This window comes from Chrysochloris asiatica, unplaced genomic scaffold (genome assembly GCF_000296735.1).
Source record: "Chrysochloris asiatica unplaced genomic scaffold, ChrAsi1.0 scaffold00044, whole genome shotgun sequence".
Taxonomy (NCBI): domain Eukaryota; kingdom Metazoa; phylum Chordata; class Mammalia; order Afrosoricida; family Chrysochloridae; genus Chrysochloris; species Chrysochloris asiatica.
The window spans coordinates 21,006,940-21,018,148 of NW_006408562.1; positions in this window are offsets into that span (position 1 = coordinate 21,006,940).

Here is an 11,209-nt window from a genome sequence, read left to right on the forward strand (position 1 = left end):
GGGCTCCAACCTTCTTAAGCAGTGCTTTGCTTATCCTGGATCTCTTTCCTTTCCATATAAAGTTTGTAATTGCTTTTTCTATCTCTTTGAAGAATGTTGTTGAAATCTGAACTGGGATTACATTATATGTGTAAATTGCTTTGGGCAGTATGACATTTTCACAATGTTAAGTCTTCCTTTCCAGGAGCATGGTACATTCTTCTATTTTTGTAGGTCTCTTTTGGTTTCTTATAGTAGTGTTTTGTTGTTTTCTTTGTATAAGTCCTTTGTTTCTCTGATTACATTTATTCCTAGATATTTCATCCTTTGGGTGGCTATTGTAAATGGTATTGCTTTTCTAATGTCTTTTTCAATGCTGTCATTTTTGGTATAGAGGAATCCAACTGATTTTTGTATGTTGATCTTATATTCTGCCACTTTGCAGAATCTTCCTATGAGGTCTAGTAGCTTTTTTACTGAGTTTGTGGGGTTTTATACATAAGGTCGCATCCACTGTAAATAGAGAGTCTTACTTCCTCTTTTCCAATTTGGATGCCTTTAATTTCCCTGTCTTGCTGTATAGCTCTTGTTAATTCTTCTAGCACAATATTGAATTGGAGTGATGACAAAGGGCATCCTTGTCTGTTTCCTGTTCACAGAGGGAAGGCTTTCAGTTTCTCTCTATTCAGAGTAATGTCGGCTGTTGGTTTAATTATGTTGAGGAATTTCCCTGCAATTCCTACTTTGTTGAGTTTTTTTTTTTCAAATTGGGAATGGATGTTGGATTTTGTCAAATGCCTTTTCTGTATCAATTGATATGATCATGTGGTTCTTTTCTTTTTTCTTATTTATATGCTGGATAATGTTGATCATTTTTCTAATGTTGAACCATCCTTGCTTCCCTGATATCAATCCCACTTGATCATGATATATTACCTTTTTGATGTGTTGCTGGATTCTGTTGGCTAGGATTTTGTTCAGAATTTTTGTATCTATGTTCATGAGGGATATTGGTCTATAATTTTCTTTTTTAGTGACGTTCTTCCTTGGTTTTGGTATGAGGGTTGTGCTTGCTTCATAAAATTTATTAGGGAATTGTCCATCCTCCTCTATCTTCTGGAATAATTTGAGTAGAATTGGTGACAGCTCTTCCCTGAATGTTTGGAGGAACTCACCAGTGAAGCCATCTGGGCCTGGACTCTTTTTGGTTGGGAGTTTTTTGATGACCTGATCAATTTCTTTTTTTGTTATGGGTCTGTTCAGGTTTTCTACTTCACTGCGTGTAAGTTTAGGCAGGTCGTGTTTATCTAAAAAAGTATCCATCTCTTCCAAGTTTTCAAATTTGTTGCAGTACAACTCTTCATGTTGTTGTTGTTGTTAAGTGCTATAAGCCTTCAAACTTTTTAAATATTCCTAGCTCTGTGGTTCCAAGTTTTGGAGTTCTGCCCTGAATCTTCTTTGCCTGGTATTCTGTGGTATCATTCATGGCGGACTTCACTGCACCTCCACCTTAGCTGCCATCAAGCCCCACCTCTTCCTCCCTCATTATTTTTTAAACAAAGGTGATGAATGGTTAGTTGGAGCTGGAAGAGCTGATGTTGGAGGACTGTGCATAAGACTGTAAAAATAAGCAATAAAATTAACATCAAGACAATAATACCAATAAGGAGCCATGCTGTGTGGCACAGTATATTAAAAGGATTAAATCCATTAAGTAGATCCAACATAGTCTTGGCCACATCCTCGGGAGCCAGGACCTCATTTCTACTGTTTTGTACAGCCATAATCTGTTTATGAAGTTCTCTTAAATGCATGATGCCAAATACCTTGAAAGTGACTTGAAACTTCATTCCACTCCCAATCAGAAGTGTTATATGGCAATACCGTTACACAGATATGGGAAAATGAGGCATGACATTGAATATCTAGTCTGTACTTAAGGGCCTTGACCTGCCAATTTTCAAAGGTTGCTTACCTTGCTATTGTTGCAAGCCAGCCTTTTGTACTGGGCTTGTTTTGGGATTGTTCTTGAAGCAGACAAAACAGTTTAAGCTAACATTCTGAAAGATTTTTGTTTTTCCAATCTGGAGACAAGGCCTAACATATTTAGTCAGGGTCTGTTTCCCATAGTGGGTCATTTCATGGATGTGTTTAAGAAGACCAGGGGCTAGTTTTCACACAATGAGAGCTATTCTATTGCCATTTAGTTTCTATCCTTCAACCTCTCATAACCAGAACCATTCCATTGTCGTTCACTTTTCATTCCATAACCTCTCTCTCAAATCCTTTAGCCTCAGTTCAACTTAAGTCCCCTGGGTACACATTCACAGTCTTTCCTGCCAACATTTCTAATGCCCTTGTCAGTGTAATCATTTTGGCCTTTTGAACTGAGGTCCCTGGTAGGAGAGCTACTGCCTCCACCAGGTCTTTTAAGGTTATTATCACATACCCTGCTCTGAGTCCCTTTCTCCATTAACTACTTCTATTCATGAACAATGTCTAGTCCACCAGGTAGAATAATTAGCTGCCCTCTGCTGCTGCTGCTGCCGACAGTCTCTTGCAAAACAACTTTCCTTACCACAGGTAATCTCTCTCAAATCCTTTAAAACAGGCCCTGTGGTTGTTGCTATTCCTCCCTTGGAAGGATTGCTGCATGGCAGCAACTAGTGTCTTACTCCCAGTCTCTTACTCCCTGTATGTAAGAGGGTCCAATTTGTCACAGAATCTAACAATTTCTTGTAAACTAGCTCTCTTCTGGTGAGGCCGAATGGCCTCCTTACAATACGTATTAACATTTTCAAAAACTAATGACACTATTAGCTGTCTGGCCTGAGCATCAGAGATAGTCTGTCCCACTGTTTGTAATAAGTGCCTGAAAAGACTCTTCAGGACCTTGTCTGGTGTTAGATATGTCTTTCTCCCTTTATGGGTAGTTCCTTCCAAGCCCTTTGTGCAGTTATATTGATCTGATGATATGTCAGAACAGTGAAACGTATCTGCTGGGCTGTTATTGAATAATCTCCAGTCCCCACTAACATATCAAAGGTAATGGAAACTTTATGGTTTTGATTACTTTCTGTTTGTTTAGTGCTAAGCTTAGGCCAGCTTGCTTTCCACATAAGAATCTCCTGGTGAAAGGCAGGCCTTAGATATAGTCTGCCAATCTGATGGACATAGGGCCTCAATTGCAATAAACTTAAAGTAAAAGGGGAAGTAGGTCCATACATAGTAACTGCTGATTTGACTTCTTTTAGGGTTTTGAAAGAGATAATCTGATGCTCTTGGAGCATCTGACCTGAATTCTGAGGATCAGACCTCTCTAGGATTGGATAGACTTCTTGTTGAAAACCCATCATATCCTCCCCTGCTATTCTTGCTTCTCTCAAGGCCTTTTGAACTGGAGACAAAGCAGGCAGAGCACAAGAAATCCACTCCCTTGTTTAGGAATTAAATCTGTAAGCACTTTCAGTTTTGTGCTGGCAGCTGTTGCTTCAGCTAATGATAAGACATTTAATTTAGGTACACGTATCTCTGATTCTTTCTCCCAATCTGAATTGGAACCTTTGCTACTGGATTCCCCTGTTCCTTTAAGGAATAATCCTGGGGACAAGTGGAGGCTCCCTGTTCTCCCAGCTCCTCCTTCTGTGGCACTGATGGCTCGGGTGAACACAGCCCCTCATGAGCCTGCACTGTTTGCCACAAATGCTCTGTGAGCTCAGGCTGGGAGTTAGAAACTACTTTCTCAAAGTCAGACTGAGGATCTAAACTTTCATGCACAAATGTCCAAAGAGAAAATGCAAAAAGTGGTATCTTATCAAGCCCTTCATTAGTATACCAAGCACACACCTGCTTCCCAACCTTCTCCCAAGTATCCATATTTACAGTCCTTTCCTCTGGGAACCAGGGACAAGTCTCCTGTACAAAATCTAAAAATCTGAACACCTTTAATAAGAATTCCTCTGGCCCTCAATAGGGCTTTAAGTATATCTACAAACAACTGGTGGTCCTTTGACCCTAAATTTCTCATGTTTTACACCAAATTGAAACTCCAATCCACTCCGTACCTTATCTAACTCCTCGCACCTTGGAGCTTCTCTTCGTCTCTGGCTTAGAAGTTCTCTTGTACATGAGCCGGGTATTGGGCACCATATGTCGCTTCCGACAAGTAGCTATACTCCGGGACCCTCATGGAGAGATTAAACCTGAGCAGGGGCTTAGGAAGATTAGAAAAAAAGGAAGACACAAGACACAAAATGAAATGGTAAAGTTGGGACCAGGTGGGACACAGCACTCTGATGGAGATACTGTGACTCTGACTTAGGTTCAACACTTTTTATTATAGACACAAATCAAAGGAGGTGCTGGGGGCAAGGGAAAGAAAAACATCTGGTTTTATTGATGCATGCAGTAAGCGGGATTTTATAAGAAGAATGTGGTTGCTAAGGAGATAGAGATAGGGCAAGATGTTTTGCAGACTTGAACTGAAGGTTATACAAGGAAAAACCTTTGCAAGCTCCCTATCCCCCAAAGCAGCCCTGCTAGTTCTTCACAGGGGCAAGATGACCTGGGAGCAGCCTGATTTTCTGGACCACAACTGTTTAGTTGTAATCCTTCAGTTAAACTGCCCCCAAGTCTGAAACCTTCAGGTCAGTTGTTCCCAACAATAACAGAAATATCACAAGTGGATGCCTTGAGCAAACAGAAATTTATTCTTTCATAGTTTGGAGGCAAGAAGTTCAAATCCAGAGCACTGGTTCTTAGAAATATCTTGTCTCCTTTCAGCATCTGTGGGCTGACATTCCTTGGAGAGTTCCGTGTACTTTGGTGTCAATCTTCCCTGAATCTAGGTGTTTCAGAGTGCAGGGATCCCACATTTAAAGAATACATTCTACTCCCACCTCTTCTTGCTTGGTGGGAGTTGGTCTCCCTGAGCTCTGCTTACTTATTTAATGTCTTTCATGTCTCAAAGAAGATTGACTCAAGATACAACATAGTCTTGTAGATTGCATCCCACCTCAGGAACATCAGAGACATGAGAATTTACAACACACAGGTGATTACAATAGATCAGAGCTGATCACATCAGATTACATCATGCGATGATTGTATCATATTAGAGCTCATCCTGGAGGTGATGACTACATCCTAACTGCCAATCCACTGAGAATCCTGGCCCAGCCAAGTTGCCACAAACCTTAACTATCACGTTTACTAATTTGTAGAGGACAGTTTCACATGGGTTTTGTAAAATGTCCACTACAAATTAGTAAAGATGATGTGGTGATAAACAGTTGAAACTGCTCACTACAGATTAGTAACTAAGCACAAGTAAGCTTAGGTTTACCTTGGTTATTTGGTAACCCTCTCCTATTGAGGATCTTCCTCTTTTTCACTGGTCCCTTACTTTATTAAGCATGATGTCCTTCCCCAGGGACTGGCCCCTCCTGATCACATGTCCAAAACATGTCTCACCATTTTCACTTTGAAGGAGCATTCCAATATACATTTGTAATTTGTGTAAAAAATCATCACAACCTTAGTTGCTTAAAACAACACATTTTTTTATTTTACTGCTCTGGAGGCTCTAGTCCAAAATCAGTTTCCCTGAAGTAGAACTAGTGTGTCTGAGGGCTATGTTCCTCCTGAGGGATCGGGGGGGTGGGGGGGCGTAAAATTCATTTCTTTGCTTTCTCCAGCTTCTCCAGGTTTCCTGTAGTTTTTTAGAGTGTGCTCCCTTCCTCCATCTTTAAAGCCAGTAGCATCTTCCAATCTCTCTCTGTGTCTGACTTTGATCTCTGTATTGCTTGTGGCATCTCCTTCTCCTATGTGGACCTTCACCTGCCTCCCTCTTAAAAAGTTCTTCAGGATGACATTGGACTCATCTAAATAATGTAGTATAATGTCTACTTCGCAAATAAATAAATAAATAAATGAAACAAAAATAAATCACTTCTGCAAAATCCCATCCTCAAAATTAAAGACACATAGAAACAATGAGTCCACAGGACTAGTGAATCACATGAACCCCTGTCTCCATGACCCTGAAACCAGAAGAACTAGATGTCCAGCTACCACTGCTGACTACTCTGAAAGGTTCAAAGTAGGAAGTCCTGGATAGAATGGGAGAAACATTTGGAAAAAATTCAAAATCATAAAAAAAAAAAAAAAAAAGAGACCAGTCTTACTGGTCTTATAGAGACTGGTGGGACCCTCAAAACTATGGCCCTTATATGCCCTGTGAGTTTAGAATGAAACTTACCCCCATGGAAATACTGAAGGGTTCAAAGTAGGAAAACCTGGATAAAATAGGAGAAACATTTGGAAAAAATTCAAAATTAATAAAAAAAAAAAAAAAAAGAGACCAGTCTTACTGGTCTTATAGAGACTGGTGGGACCCTCAAAACTATGGCCCTTATATGCCCTGTGAGTTTAGAATGAAACTTACCCCCATGGATCAACTTTTAGCCAGACAATGAGCATGAAGGTGAAGAATAGCACCAGGGAGGCACAAACTCCTTATATAACAACCAACCATAAGAGATTAAAAGTGCAACATTTGTGCATGGATAAAGTTCAGAGGATAGGAAGGGGTAGGAGCAAAGGATGAGTGGAAATGGCAAACACAGGGAGAAAGCGTGAAGAGTGCTACCACATTGTTGGGATTGCAATCAATGCCACCAAACAATATGTGTATGAATTGTTGAATGGAAACCCAATTTGCTTGGTAAACTTTCACCCAAATCACAATAAACAGAAAACAAAAAAATGTCCCCTTTCAATGTACAGTAACGTGTTTTTCAGATTCTGGGAATCAGGGCAGGTAGAGCTTTTAGAAATAATTGTTCATAAATATCATACCAGGTAAACTGGGACATCACTCCCCTTAGAACAAGAGGCATTGGGGAAAAAGTGGGTGGAGGTGGAGAGAAGTTTGTAGTCTGAGGTAGAGGAAGCTGAAGGAGTTGTCATTGGGTGGCCTTGTTTTTCCCACTGCAAAACTCATCCTCTGTTCAGAGTTAGAGAGAAGAGACAGGGTTGGGGATTGAGATGAAAAGAGATACTTCGTAATAGCCAGTGAGAGATGCAAGGAGACACTGAAGGATTGTTATAGGGTGTTGAGGAAACACTGTCATTGGAATAAACAATGTACTGTGCTGTTAGTCCTCACACTACAATTTGGTGTAAGAGCAGAGAACAGGGACTAGATTGATTCACTACTTCTCTTCTGTCCGTGTGTGTTGCTGTGATACTAGACGTTATACCACTGGATTTCAAATACTAGCAGGGTCACCTATGGTGGACAGATTTCAGGGAGAACTTCCAGTCTAGAAGGAAAGGTCTGGTTATCATCTTCCAAAACCTAGCCAATAAAAGCCCCATGGATCACAAGAGACTATTGTCTGATAGAGTGTTGGAACATGAGCTCCCTGGGTTGGAAGACACTCAAAATACACAGTGGCTGTAACAATGGACTTGAACATACCAGTCATTGTGAAGATGGTGCAGGACAGACAACGTTCTGTTCTGTTGTACATGGCTTTGCCATGACTTGGACTGACTCAATGACCACTAGCAATAGCAAACTGGTTCATGTTTGCACGTTGCATCCAGAGACAGTGCATGAGGGATGTAGAGAGAGATCCAAGTGTTGAGAGGTGGGAACTAGACCAGAAGGGTGAAGAGGTGTAGCCCAAAGGTATCTGAAAGATTGAGAGGAAATGGAGAAGCCCTCAGACACCAGGCTTCAATGTGGTCAAAGAATAAGAGGGTGTGTGGGCCGGAGGAGGTTGACCAGCTGGAGCAGTTCCAGAAGTCCAAGTCCGAGCGATTGTGGCTGTGTGACTCCATTTGAGTGGGGACTGGAAGATTACCAGGTTGGATGAATTATTCCCATGCAAGCCTCCCCCATTTTTCACTTGGGAAAATACAAAGGAGGGAGAACCCTAGAAGGATCCCCCATGTACCATCACTCAGCCTCAGTAACTATCAATCACCTAATGGACAGTGCTGTGTTATATAGACCATCCAACTCACTTCTTCCCACCCAACCCTCTGGATTACTATAGGGCTGAACAACATTCATTGAGTGGAAAAGTACTGGAAAAATTCTATTAATAAATGACCTTCATCACCTGTATCATTTGACAGCAATTTATGCACATCTCAAGGCCAAAGTAGATTGGCAAGTGTTTTCCCTGAAAAATGTAAAGGGTGTTCTTGGGCCTCCCTGCCTATTCCCAATAACAGCAGGAGGGTGCACACAGTTTTTCTCTGTTAAACTGTATTTTTGATGGCCTACTCTTGGTATTTGTTTAGTGACTATAGGGTTGTTGTTGTGATTAAGTGTCGTCGAGTTGGTTCTGACTCATAGTCACACTGTTTAGGGTTTCTGAGGAGTGGCTGGTGGTTTTGAACTGCCAATCTTGCTGTTACCAGTCTACTACTTAGACAGTGAAAGAATAGAAAGGTCATATGGCATCTCTCTGCAGTAATAAGATCAAGTCCAAGGAACTTGAAGGGTTCGCTTGACCCTCTTTCATCACTGTTGTTTGACTGTAGATTCTGACTGCTGGGTGTGTTCTCATTCTGGCCTAGATGTTATATTGCACTCGTGGAAAGGAATTCAGACTCAGACTTGCCCTCAGTCCCCACCTCTTCCTGCTCAGTCCTACAGGGAGCTGCCACCCCTTCCCTAACCTATAGAAGAAATAGAACCCTGTTGCTCTCCATCCTGAAACCAGTCTACCAGTGACTCAGTCAAGGTGGAGGTGTCCACTTGAGTAAAGGAGTATTTTTTGTTTCACAACTGAAACCCAAAAAGCATATTCATTGTTGAGGAGTCAATTCTGACCCCTGGCCACTCCAGGTATTACAGAGTAGAGTTTCCTCATAGGATTTTCTTGAGTGTGAGCATTATGGAAGCAGATTCCCTGACCATGGTACTGCTGGCTGAATTCAAACCTCCAACCTTTTGGTTAGTTCTTGAAGTTACTTGTTGTTGCTATTAGGTATGGTCCAGTTGGTCCTGAATCAGAACTACCCTATGCTCAACAGAAGGAGACACAGTCTGGTCCTGAGCCATCCTCACAATTGTTGCTACATTTGAGCCCATTGTTGCCGTTACTGTGCTATTTCATCTTCTTGGGAGTCCTTCTCTTTTTTTGCTTATCCTCCACTTTACTAAGCACAAACCATCTGCACCACCCAGGGATCCTTTGTACAACCAAGAGAGGTAAAAAAAAAGTATTGCCCATCCCCACCTCCAAAAATACAAAAGCCTCAAAAAGCAACCAAACACAGAAATCCCTTAAATACAAAATAAGAAGAGGACCTATTTCGTATTTTATGATAGAAATGTAATGGGAGTTAAGGAAGTACCTTGAGTTCTGCCTGGGACTAGCGGCCAACTTCTGAGATCAGGAAACAGAGGAACCAGTATGCAAGGATGTGTCTCTGTGTGTTACGTGGAGACAGGGGCAAGGGTGCCTGATGTGAGTTGCATGTGTATGTGTGTGTGGATGGCGAAGACTGGAGATGAAGGTAGAAGAGGCCATTGTCACATTAAGGAAGTGACCTTAATTTTGAGACAATGAGGAACCAGCAAAGGAATGTCCTTGGGGATTGATGGGTCAGAACTGTGCGGACTTTTCTCCATTCTTTGTGCAGCTGACCCTTGAACAACACAACAACATAGTCTGAATTACACAGGCACACTTACTCAATGATTTTGTAAAACACTGTCATCTCTGAGTTACTGGAGAGATGGATTACTTACGTGAAGGAGATTGGTCACATGGTGTTTTAAGTGGATACTTGCAACACTTAAACCATAAACTGAAACCCAAACCAAGCCCCCCACCACTGAGTGGACTCTGAAGAACAGCAACAATTAATCTTTCAGGGAAGAGGCAGCTGCATCTTCCTCTCACAGAGCAGCTGGTGGGCTTGAACTCCCAACCTTGCAGTTATCAACCTAACACTGGCTTAACCCATAGTGCAACTAAGGCTTCTTTACCACCATTTGTTAATTGTTGTTATTATAAATGCTGTTGAGTCATTTCCAATTCATAGCAGTCCTGTATAGGGTTCCGAGGAGAGGTTGGTAGGTTTGAACTGCCGACCTTGAGGTTAGCTGCCAGTGCTTATCAAACAGTGTCACATCACTATCATACCATGTTGTTGTTAAGTGCTGTCGAGTTGGTTCTGACCCATAGCTTCCCTGTATAAGGGTTTTGAGGAGCAGCTGATGAGTTTGAAGCGCCGAACTTGCAGTCTAGTGCATTACCCCACAGCACCACACCAGAAATCCACATATAAGTGAGCCTGTACAGTTCAAGCCAGTGTTGTTCAAAGGTCAACTGTACATTATAGGCAGATTTTTTATTTTGGGGGAGGTCAGTGCCTCTAACCCCCTCATTGTTCAAGGATTGACTGAACTGAATTTCATTTCCTTATATCTGCTTCGGATTTTCTTTTTTTCTTGTACTGCTTGAACAGTCTGCAGTTATTTCCACAGCCACTCCCTTGGTTCTTTGCTCTCTTCCACTCTTTGGATAATCTGGCACAGATATAAAAATGACTTGATAATTCTCATGGGAAACCAACAGTCTCATACAAAATTTCTGGAAGCACAATTTTTAAAAAAACACTTTTTATTGTGAATTGTGGGAAGGTTCACAGAGCAGATCCGTTTTCCATCCAAGAAGTCATACGTTTTGTTTCATGTCATTGACTGCACTCCCCACTGTGTGAGGTCACCTATCCCACTTCCTTCCTGTGCTTTCTGTATCCATTCCTCCTTCTTTCCAAGCCCTCCGGAACTTTGTCCTCTGTAAATGCTGCTTTTTTCATCTCAGATGGTTGAGTGTTCTAAGGTGTGGGTGCCTCCTAATGTTACTGTCTTCCTTATGGTGGTGGTGTGCTGTGGAGTCGATTTCGACTTATAGCAACTCTGCATAGGCTTTCTGAGGCTGTAAATCTTTATGGGAGAAGAAAGCCTCATCTTTTTCCCTAGGAACAGCTGGTAATTTCAAACTGCTGGCCTTTAGGTTAGTAGCCTGACTTGCGACTACTGGGCTACCAGAGCTCCTTGTTCCCCTTATACATCTGTCCATTGTTTGGTTGGAAACTGAGTCACGGGGTGAGTTAGACATAAAGCTTATTAAGGGTCTTAGCAATCTCAAAGGTTTCATCAGTCTCCATCCAACAAATAAGCCTAGTGATTTTTTTT